The sequence below is a fragment of the Mustela lutreola genome, chromosome 1 (assembly GCF_030435805.1).
Source record: "Mustela lutreola isolate mMusLut2 chromosome 1, mMusLut2.pri, whole genome shotgun sequence".
Lineage (NCBI taxonomy): Eukaryota > Metazoa > Chordata > Mammalia > Carnivora > Mustelidae > Mustela > Mustela lutreola.
Window position 1 is genome coordinate 183077691 of NC_081290.1, and position 11457 is coordinate 183089147.

At 42.5% G+C, this 11457-nt stretch overlaps 1 long non-coding RNA gene across 1 annotated transcript; it reads right to left on the reverse strand.

Annotated features, from left to right (window-relative positions):
* Positions 1-1095: 1095 nt before the first annotated feature.
* LOC131835615 (uncharacterized) lies at positions 1096-3084 on the reverse strand. The gene is made up of 2 exons (XR_009355273.1): positions 2419-3084; positions 1096-1921 (listed from the first exon to the last, which is right to left on the reverse strand). It is a non-coding gene; the product is annotated as an uncharacterized LOC131835615 (long non-coding RNA).
* Between the last annotated feature and the right edge of the window lie 8373 nt (positions 3085-11457).

Here is an 11457-nt window from a genome sequence, read left to right on the forward strand (position 1 = left end):
GTGTACCCTTGAAACGAGTTAATGTAAAGTGCTTAAAATCAACAGTGCCTGGCGCAGCACGCTGAGGGAGTGTTAGTTTGAAAGTGGGCTGAAGTCCCTCCCAAGCAAAGCGATGTGCTGCAGGAGAGGGCAGCGGGGTTGGACGTCCTGCACCTCCAGATCCGCCTGTGGTCAGACTCTGTGATGCCGGGGGCCCTCACGCGGCATGTGTCTGGGAGGAGGGAAGCGATGTCAGCATCAAAGGTCCGTGCACTCTTGCTGCAGAGCGGGTGCAGGGAAGGAGGGTGAGGGCTGAGAGGGCCCCAGGGCTTGTCACCCAGTTTGCAAAGATGAGGTTGGAAGATGCGAAGGAGCCCCCGGCTGGTACATTCCTCCCATTCTGAGATCATCTCCTGGCCCAGGAGTTCCTCCAAGAGCGAGCTTGAGCCACCGTTTTTCCTTCCAGAGAAGAGAGGTTTCTTCTCTTTCAGTGCCATAAACATCCCTCTGGTTTTATAGCCACTTTCCTTGCCAGCCAGCTCAGCTAGGTGCCGGTGAATACTTGTGGAGTAACGGGTTCCCACTAGAAGGATCCTCATGCCTTGCTATCTCTCTGTAATCTCTCTCTGGCATAGGTGCTTTGCTCAGATAAAATAGCTGTGGCTCCAGCGTCCTACTCCTTCAGTACTTTGGCCCCTTCTCCACCTGATCGTCACATCCCGTACCTATATCTACTTGTGATTAACCTGTTTAGAATCTAGCAGTGACTGTCAGCGAGGTCCCCTGAAACCTTGAAAGGGCTAATCCCACAACAGGTGTCCCTTAGCCAAAATAGCTCTCCTTCCCAGCGCGGACATGCGGCAGGGCGGAGGCGGTCTGCATAAATGCTGGTCAAGTGACGGATGGGATCCCAGCCCCTCATTTTCACATGCGCATGGAAGAGTGGGATGATTTTTGGTCCCCAGACTCCATCTGTTCTAGAAGTTAAAAATAAAATGAGAATTCAATTAAAACTGTGCACACAATCCACTGAAAGTTGTGCCAGATTTTCCGATAATACCCTACTTTCTAGCCTATGAGACACTGAAGTGTGTGTGTGCCATCAAAGAAAATACCTGAGAATGTCAAATTGCTTTAATTAAATGATAGATACATCAGTGTATATGCAAACTAGCAAAGTGGGTTTTTTGTTGTTTGTTTTTTAAGGAGCATATCTTGCCTTAAAGCTTCTTGCTTCTATTTTTCTACAGAGGGAAGATCTGCAAAAGATGTAAGGAATTTAGCCACTTAGTCCATTTGTTTCTTTTGAGGATGGTCAAGGTCAGCAGATGGGGGTTAGCAGTCACTTAGCTTGTATCTGTGGTGCTCATCCTGGAGTTAGTTCAGTTAACAAGGGCCATGGGGAGCTCAGTCCACAGTTCTTGTCTGGAATGAAACCTCTAAGGGGTGGACCCTAAACTCAGGGGTCCCTTTCTAATCCCAGTTTTGCTGAGGATTCAGAAGAAACCCTTTCCTTAGGATGTGGATTGTTTTTACATGTCTCCATGGAATGGATTTTAGTTTTGACTAAAGGAACCCATTACATGAGCTGATCCATGATTCCCATTACCATGTCATTTCTCATCTGTGAGATCCAGATTCTGAGAACTGATGCTACAAACAGGGTGTTGAGAGCTTCTAACGGCACGGCTCATCTCTTCCCAATTCTGTGCCTGGAACAGAAGTATTGCAAACAAGCTCCACCCCTGCAAGTTCCCAGAAGGGTAGGTGCCCACCTGAGTACTGGGGGAGGCAGAATGGGGAGAGTATTGAAGACGGGGTCCAGATATCCCAGGAGAGGCAAGCAGATGACCTCTGGATATACTTCCTCTTCTGAGGCTCTAAGTCATCCTCGTTATTCCTTCAAATACTTAATGGATAGGTGGTTGCCAGAGGCGGGTAGCTGGTGGGTAAAATGGGTAAAAATCGGGGAGGAGTCAAGATGGCGGAGAAGTAGCAGGCTGAGACTACTTCAGCTAGCCGGAGATCAGCTAGATAGCTTATCTAAAGATTGCAAACACTTGAAAATCTATCGGCAGATCGAAGAGAAGAAGAACAGCAATTCTGGAAACAGAAAAACAACCACTTTCTGAAAGGTAGGACCTGCGGAGAAGTGAATCCAAAGCGACCGGAAGATAGACTCCGGGGGGAGGGGCCGGCTCCCGGCAAGCAGCGGAGCAACGGCGCACAAAATCAGGACTTTTAAAAGCCTGTTCCGCTGAGGGACATCGCTCCAGAGGCTAAACCGGGGCAAAGCCCACGCGGGGTCAGCGTGGCCTCAGGTCCCGCAGGGTCACAGAAGGATCGGGGGTGTCTGAGTGTCGCAGAGCTTGCGGGTATTGGAACGGGAAAGCCGGCTACAGAGACAGAGCCGACAGTAAGCTCGCAGCTCGGTGTTACCTTGAACCGGTCGCAGGCTCGGTGAGCTCGGAGCGCGGCCGGAGGTCAGGCAGACGGGAGTAACTGGGCGCTGTTCTCTGAGGGCGCACTGAGGAGTGGGGCCCTGGGCTCTCGGCTCCTCTTGGCCGGAGACCAGGACGCAGCCATTTGTATTCCCGTCCTCCGGAACTCTACGGAAAGCGCTCAGGGAACAAAAGCTCCTGAAAGCAAACCTGAGCGGATTACTCAGCCCGGCCCCGGGTAAGGGCGGTGCAATTCCGCCTGGGGCAGACACTTGAGAATCACTACAACAGGCCCCTCCCCCAGAAGATCAACAAGAAATCCAGACGAGACCAAGTTCACCTACCAAGGAGTGCGGTTTCAATACCAAGGAGAGCAGCAGAATTCCAGAGGAGGAGAAAGCAAAGCACGGAACTCATGGCTTTTTCCCTGTGATTTTTTTAGTCTTGCAGTTAATTTAATTTTTTTCTTTTTCATTTTTTGTTTTTTTCTCGCCTTTTGGTAATTTTTTTTTAACTTTTACCTTTCTCTTTTTTAACGTTTTTTAACTAGTTTATCCAATATATATATTTTTTCTTTTTTATATTTTTCTTATTTGTTTTCTTTTTTTAAATTCTTTTCTTATCTTTTTTTTTTCTTTCTTCCTTTTTGAACCTCTTTTTATCCCCTTTCGCCCCCCTCACGATTTGGGATCTATACTAATTTGGTTAAAGCATATTTTCCTGGGGTTGTTGCCACCCTTTTAGTATTGTACTTGCTCCTTTATATACTCTTATCTGAACAAAATGACAAGATGGAAAAATTCAACACAAAAAAAAGAACAAGAGGCAGTACCGAAGACTAGGGACCTAATCAATACAGACATTGGTAATATGTCAGATCTAGAGTTCAGAATGACATTCTCAAGGTTCTAGCCGAGCTCGAAAAAAGCATGGAAGATATTAGAGAAACCCTCTCGAGAGATATAAAATCCCTTTCTGGAGAAATAAAAGAACTAAAATCTAACCAAGTTGAAATCAAAAAAGCTATTAATGAGGTGCAATAAAATGGAGGCTCTCACTGCTAGGATAAATGAGGCAGAAGAAAGAATTAGTGATATAGAAGACCAAATGACAGAGAATAAAGAAGCTGAACAAAAGAGGGACAAACAGGGACGCCTGGGTGGCTCAGTTGGTTAAGCAGCTGCCTTCGGCTCAGGTCATGATCCCAGCGTCCTAGGATCGAGTCCTGCATCAGGCTCCTTGCTTGGCGGGGAGCCTGCTTCTCCCTCTGCCTGCCATTCTGTCTGCCTGTGCTCACTATCTCCCTCTCTCTCTCTCTGATAAATAAATAAAATCTTAAAAAAAAAAAAAGAGGGACAAACAGCTAATGGACCACGAGGGGAGAATTCGAGAGATAAGTGACACCATAAGACGAAACAACATTAGAATAATTGGGATTCCAGAAGAAGAAAAAAGAGAGAGGGGAGCAGAAGGTATACTGGAGAGAATTATTGGGGAGAATTTCCCCAATATGGCAAAGGGAACGAGCATCAAAATTCAGGAGGTTCAGAGAACGCCCCTCAAAATCAATAAGAATAGGCCCACACCCCGTCACCTAATAGTCTCAGTGACAAAGAGAAAATCCTGAAAGCAGCCCGGGAAAAGAAGTCTGTAACATACAATGGTAAAAATATTAGATTGGCAGCTGACTTATCCACAGAGACCTGGCAGGCCAGAAAGAGCTGGCATGATATTTTCAGAGCACTAAACGAGAAAAACATGCAGCCAAGAATACTATATCCAGCTAGGCTATCACTGAAAATAGAAGGAGAGATTAAAAGCTTCCAGGACAAACAAAAACTGAAAGAATTTGCAAACACCAAACCAGCTCTACATGAAATATTGAAAGGGGTCCTCTAAGCAAAGAGAGAGCCTACAAGTGGTAGATCAGAAAGGAACAGAGACCATATACAGTAACAGTCACCTTACAGGCAATACAATGGCCCTAAATTCATATCTCTCAATAGTTACCCTGAATGTTAATGGGCTAAATGCCCTTGTCAAAAGACACAGGATATCAGAATGGATAAAAAAACAAAACCCATCTATATGTTTCCTCCAAGAAACTCATTTTAAGCCCGAAGACACCTCCAGATTTAAAGTGAGGGGGTGGAAAAGAATTTACCATGCTAATGGACATCAGAAGAAAGCAGGAGTGGCAATACTTATATCAGATCAATTAGATTTTAAGCCAAAGACTATAATAAGAGATGAGGAAGGACACTATATCATACTCAAAGGGTCTGTCCAACAAGAAGATTTAACAATTTTAAATATCTATGCCCCCAACGTGGGAGCAGCCAACTATATGAACCAATTAATAACAAAATCAAAGAAACACATCAACAATAATACAATAATAGTAGGGGACTTTAACACTCCCCTCACTGAAATGGACAGATCATCCAAGCAAAAGATCAACAAGGAAATAAAGGCCTTAAACGACACACTGGACCAGATGGACATCCCAGATATATTCAGAACATTTCATCCCAAAGCAACAGAATACACATTCTTCTCTAGTGCACATGGAACATTCTCCAGAATAGATCACATCCTCTGTCCTAAATCAGGACTCAACCGGTATCAAAAGATTGGGATCATTCCCTGCATATTTTCAGACCACAATGCTCTAAAGCAAGAACTCAACCACAAAAGGAAGTTTGAAAAGAACCCAAATACATGGAGACTAAACAGCATCCTTCTAAAGAATGAATGGGTCAACCAGGAAATTAAAGAATTGAAAAAAATCATGGAAACAAATGACAATGAAAATACAATGGTTCAAAATCTGTGGGACACAACAAAGGCAGTCCTGAGAGGAAAATATATAGCGGTACAAGCCTTTCTCAAGAAACAAGAAAGGTTGGGGCGCCTGGGTGGCTCAGTGGGTTAAGCCGCTGCCTTCGGCTCAGGTCGTGATCTCAGGGTCCTGGGATCGAGTCCCACATCGGGCTCTCTGCTCAGCAGGGAGCCTGCTTCCTCCTCTCTCTCTGCCTGCCTCTCCGCCTACTTGTGATCTCTGTCTGTCAAATAAATAAATATAATCTTTAAAAAAAAAAAAAAAAGAAACAAGAAAGGTCTCAGGTACACAACCTAACCCTACACCTAAAGGAGCTGGAGAAAGAACAAGAAAGAAACCCTAAGCCAAGCAGGAGAAGAGATATCATAAAGATCAGAGCAGAAATCAATGAAATAGAAACCAAAAAGACAATAGAGCAAATCAACGAAACTAGGAGCTGGTTCTTTGAAAGAATTAATAAAATTGATAAACCCCTGGCCCGACTTATCAAAAAGAAAAGAGAAAGGACCCAAATAAATAAAATCATGAATGAAAGAGGAGAGATCACAACTAACACCAAAGAAATACAAACTATTATAAGAACATACTATGAGCAACTCTACGCCAACAAATTTGACAATCTGGAAGAAATGGATGCATTCCTAGAAACATATAAACTACCACAACTGAACCAGGAAGAAGTAGAAAGCCTGAACAGACCCATAACCAGTAAGGAGATTGAAACAGTCATTAAAAATCTCCAAACAAACAAAAGCCCAGGGCCAGATGGCTTCCTGGGGGAATTCTACCAAACATTTAAAGAAGAACTAATTCCTATTCTCCTGAAACTGTTCCAAAAAATAGAAATGGAAGAAAAACCTCCAAACTCATTTTATGAGGCCAGCATCACCTTGATCCCAAAACCAGACAAGGATCCCATCAAAAAAGAGAGCTATAGACCAATATCCTTGATGAACACAGATGCAAAAATACTCAACAAAATACTAGCCAATAGGATTCAACAGTACATTAAAAAGATTATTCACCACGACCAAGTGGGATTTATTCCAGGGCTGCAAGGTTGGTTCAACATCCACAAATCAGTCAATGTGATACAACACATCAATAAAAGAAAGAAGAACCATATGATACTCTCAATAGATGCTGAAAAAGCATTTGACAAAGTACAGCATCCCTTCCTGATCAAAACTCTTCAAAGTGTAGGGATAGAGGGCACATACCTCAATATCATCAAAGCCATCTATGAAAAACCCACCGCAAATATCATTCTCAATAGAGAAAAACTGAAAGCTTTTCCGCTAAGGTCAGGAACACGGCAGGGATGTCCATTATCACCACTGCTATTCAACATAGTACTAGAGGTCCTAGCCTCAGCATTCAGACAACAAAAGGAAATTAAAGGTATCCAAATCGGCAAAGAAGAAGTCAAATTATCACTCTTCGCAGATGATATGATACTATATGTGGAAAACCCAAAAGACTCCACTCCAAAACTGCTAGAACTTATACAGGAATTCAGTAAAGTGTCAGGATATAAAACCAATGCACAGAAATCAGTTGCATTTCTCTACACCAACAGCAAGACAGAAGAAAGAGAAATTAAGGAGTCCATCCCATTTACAATTGCACCCAAAACCATAAGATACCTAGGAATAAGCCTAACCAAAGAGGCACAGAATCTATACTCAGAAAACTATAAAGTACTCATGAAAGAAATTGAGGAAGACACAAAGAAATGGAAAAATGTTCCATGCTCCTGGATTGGAAGAATAAATATTGTGAAAATGTCTATGCTACCTAAAGCAATCTATACATTTAATGCAATTCCTATCAAAGTACCATCCATCTTTTTCAAAGAAATGGAACAAATAATTCTAAAATTTATATGGAACCAGAAAAGATCTCAAATAGCCAAAGGGATATTGAAAAAGAAAGCCAACATTGGTGGCATCACAATTCCGGACTTCAAGCTCTATTACAAAGCTGTCATCATCAAGACAGCATGGTACTGGCACAAAAACAGACACATAGATCAATGGAACAGAATAGAGAGCCCAGAAATAGACCCTCAACTCTATGGTCAACTAATCTTCGACAAAGCAGGAAAGAATGTCCAATGGAAAAAAGACAGCCTCTTCAATAAATGGTGCTGGGAAAATTGGACAGCCACATGCTGAAAAATGAAATTGGACCATTTCCTTACACCACACACAAAAATAGACTCAAAATGGATGAAGGACCTCAGTGTGCGAAAGGAATCCATCAAAATCCTTGAGGAAAACACAGGCAGCAACCTCTTCGACCTCAGCCGCAGCAACATCTTCCTAGGAACAATGCCAAAGGCAAGGGAAGCAAGGGCAAAAATGAACTATTGGGATTTCATCAAGATCAAAAGCTTTTGCACAGCAAAGGAAACAGTTAACAAAATCAAAAGACAACTGACAGAATGAGAGAAGATATTTGCAAACAACATATCAGATAAAGGACTAGTGTCCAGAATCTATAAAGAACTTAGCAAACTCAACACCCAAAGAACAAATAATCCAATCAAGAAATGGGCAGAGGACATGAACAGACATTTCGGCAGAGAAGACATCCAGATGGCCAACAGACAAATGAAAAAGTGCTCCATATCACTCGGCATCAGGGAAATACAAATCAAAACCACAATGAGATATCACCTCACACCAGTCAGAATGGCTAAAATCAACAAGTCAGGAAATGACAGATGCTGGCGAGGATGCGGAGAAAGGTGAACCCTCCTACACTGTTGGTGGGAATGCAAGCTGGTGCAGCCACTCTGGAAAACAGCATGGAGGTTCCTCAAAATGTTGAAAATAGAACTGCCCTATGACCCAGCAATTGCACTATTGGGTATTTATCCTAAAGATACAAACGTAGTGATCCAAAGGGGCACGTGCACCCGAATGTTTATAGCAGCAATGTCCACAATAGCCAAACTATGGAAAGAACCTAGATGTCCATCAACAGATGAATGGATCAAGAAGATGTGGTATATATACACAATGGAATACTATGCAGCCATCAAAAGAAATGAAATCTTGCCATTTGCGACAACATGGATGGAACTAGAGCATATCATGCTTAGCGAAATAAGTCAAGCAGAGAAAGACAACTATCATATGATCTCCCTGATATGAGGAAGTGGTGATGCAACACCACTTAAGTGGGTAGGAGAAGAATAAATGAAACAAGATGGGATTGGGAGGGAGACAAACCATAAGTGACTCTTAATCTCACAAAACAAACTGAGGGTTGCTGGGGGGAGGGGGTTTGGGAGAAGGGAGTGGGATCATGGACATTGGGGAGGGTATGTGCTTTGGTGAGTGCTGTGAAGTGTGTAAACCTGGTGATTCACAGACCTGTACCCCTGGGGATACAAATATATGTTTATAAAAAATAAAAAATTAAAAAATATATATATATATGTTTATAAAAAAAATTTTTTTTAAATGGGCAAAAATCATCAAAAAGTATAAATTTCCAATTACAAAATAAAGAAGCCCTGGGCACTAACAGACAGCATGGTGACTACAGTTAATAAGCACCTGGGTGGCTCAGCGGGTTAAACACCTGACTCTTGGTTTCTGCTCAGGTCAGGATCTCATGGGTTGTGGGACTGAGGCCAACATCAGTCTGCTCACTCAGCGGGGAGTCTGCTTGAAAGATTCTCTCCCTCTGCCCCCTCCCCCACGGACACTCTCTCTCTCTAAAAATAAATAAATCTTTAAAAAATATTTTATTGTCTATTTTAAAGTTGCTACCAGAAGAGATCTTAAAAGTTCTCATCAACAAGAAAGAAAAATTGTTACCGCGTGTGATGATAGATGCTAGCTAGACTTCGATGTTGACCATATTGAATATATGTGATACACACTGAATATTTTTTAATACACCAGATGCTTATATTGTATATCTTAAAACTAGTACAATGTCATACATCAGTTATATCTCAGGAGAACTGGGAGAAAAAATGGCAGGTGCAGAAACTGCTCCCCGTTCCCCCTTCCTCCCTTTGCTCCTCTTAGTAATAGAAACTCCAGTGTTTCCAGGGGGCAGTGGATGTTCAGCTAGACACTGCGCGTGCCAGCCCCCTTTGTAGTTAGGGGTGGTGTCCAGTAAGTTCAGGCCAATAGGATATGCGAGAAAGCTGTTCTTGCAATTTCTGGGCTGTACCCTTAAACGGAACCTTCTTGTAAGCTATGATAGTTGTTATTACCTCTACTTCTGGAGATGACCTTTCACTACTCCCTGAACCCCAGGCCAAATGCATCTGCGCACAGTGTCTTATCACTTATCTCACTTTGTGCTAAGAAACTTCTTTATCTTCCAGGCTTTCTGTGGAGCTCATCGAGTTCTTAGTCACGTTTGCCTCCCCAGCACTGAGTAGCAGCCCCTATTCTTGCCGCATTAGAGACTTCCCATAAATGTTTGCTAAACAAATGAAATTAAGGAGTACTCTGCACTACATCAGTTCTTCATGCTGATTAGGGTCTGCTTACAAAGATGTTGCAAGGATCACAGAAAGCATCTCATTTGTTTTTGCTGGTAACTCAAAATAGTGATTGTCATCAATTGTATTTCAAGAATTGACCCCTCTTCTCATCCCACCACCCTATACACATTAGAGAATGCACCCAAGCCTTCCTATTTCCACCATTTATAAGATGTCCAAATATCTAGCCAACAATGATGTTTTATTTTTAGGAAACATTTTTTAGTGCATTCTTGCATTAATTTGGTTGGTGGTTAAATGTCAGTTTCAGATAACTCAGTCACTACTTTCCAGGAAAATCAGCTTTAAAAAGAGGCTGATCAAGTATGTCTTTCTAAATATATAAAGTTGGTCTGCCGGCGACCAGAGGAGGGACCTTGCCTTGTGGCAGACAGTAAAGTAACATTGGCCTGTGTCAAGAAAATCAAGTAACATGCTGGAGGGAAAAAACCACCATAGCTCTGCACTAAATATGTTTACGGTTTGGCTGAACATTCACTTGGATATAGTAAATACAAAAGAGACATTTATTGCCTTCTCTATTTTCTTCCAGTCGGTATTATTTTCTAAAAAATTCTGTATCTTCTACGTGGAGGTCATCTGCTGGTACAAGCCGGATTGCACCATCTGAGGCAAATTATGTGACTGGCATCCATCTTTCACACCTTAATAAAAAACAGACCAAAGTTGATTCAAGTCAGAGAGGAGAGCAAAGCGAAATCCCTACTCTCTCATACTCCGTAGCACCAAAGTTCACATTTCTTCAGACATAGGACTTCTAGTCAGTCTATGATTTTAGGGCTGTGAGGAGCCATCGTGTGGATGGAAACACTGCATTGCAGAGACACCAACCAGCAGCTGAGAGCATGAGAGCTTGGGTTCAACCAAGGCCTCCAAGCCCAGTCAGCTTCCGCCACAGAACACTCTTTAGTAAATACCAGGGACTATTACTTGAAACAAGCCACATCAAAATAAATAAATAACTAAATAAATAGTAAGAAGAAACTAACCCAGTTCTTTGGAAGATGAAAACCATCATGAAAGTCAGTCACTTGATTTGTTTCAATTACAGATGCCTCACCAGGGGAGGAGAGGGGTGGCCATCTGGACTAATACACATTTTGCCTTTAACAGGAATGAATAGTACAAGCTGACCAGAGGGGCCTGTTTAGCGTAGTTCATTTTCTCTTTGCTTTTTGATAGAATGCTGTGAATTCTAGATGCTCGTGTATGAGTAAAACATTCCTATCATGTCTCATGCAATTTTACTTTCACAATTGATTCGAATGACCTAAGGGAAAAAGTAGTCATAGGGATTGAAATCTGCCAGAAGAGATGACAAATTGAGTGTAGGGTGAGATTTCCCAGGACCGGGTCTCAAGATACTCACCAAGGGTGGGGAGGCCGCTCTGCCAACCGTGTATGTGGTGCCACACTGAGGTGACCCGGACTGGCCCAGAGACGCAGAAGTAGGTATATCTGAGGATGGACAGACCCAAACACATTAGAAATAGAATTTTAAAAATTCTTTGAAAAGCAGTTGACTTGCCATTGATGAAGGAAGGGCTTAATAATAACAATAGTGACCACAATAGTAACTAGAAATAAAACCTTTCATGCGGCTTACGGGCACCCGCCAGTTCCTCTATGCTGCTTGCCTAACCTTCTCTTTGTTCCAG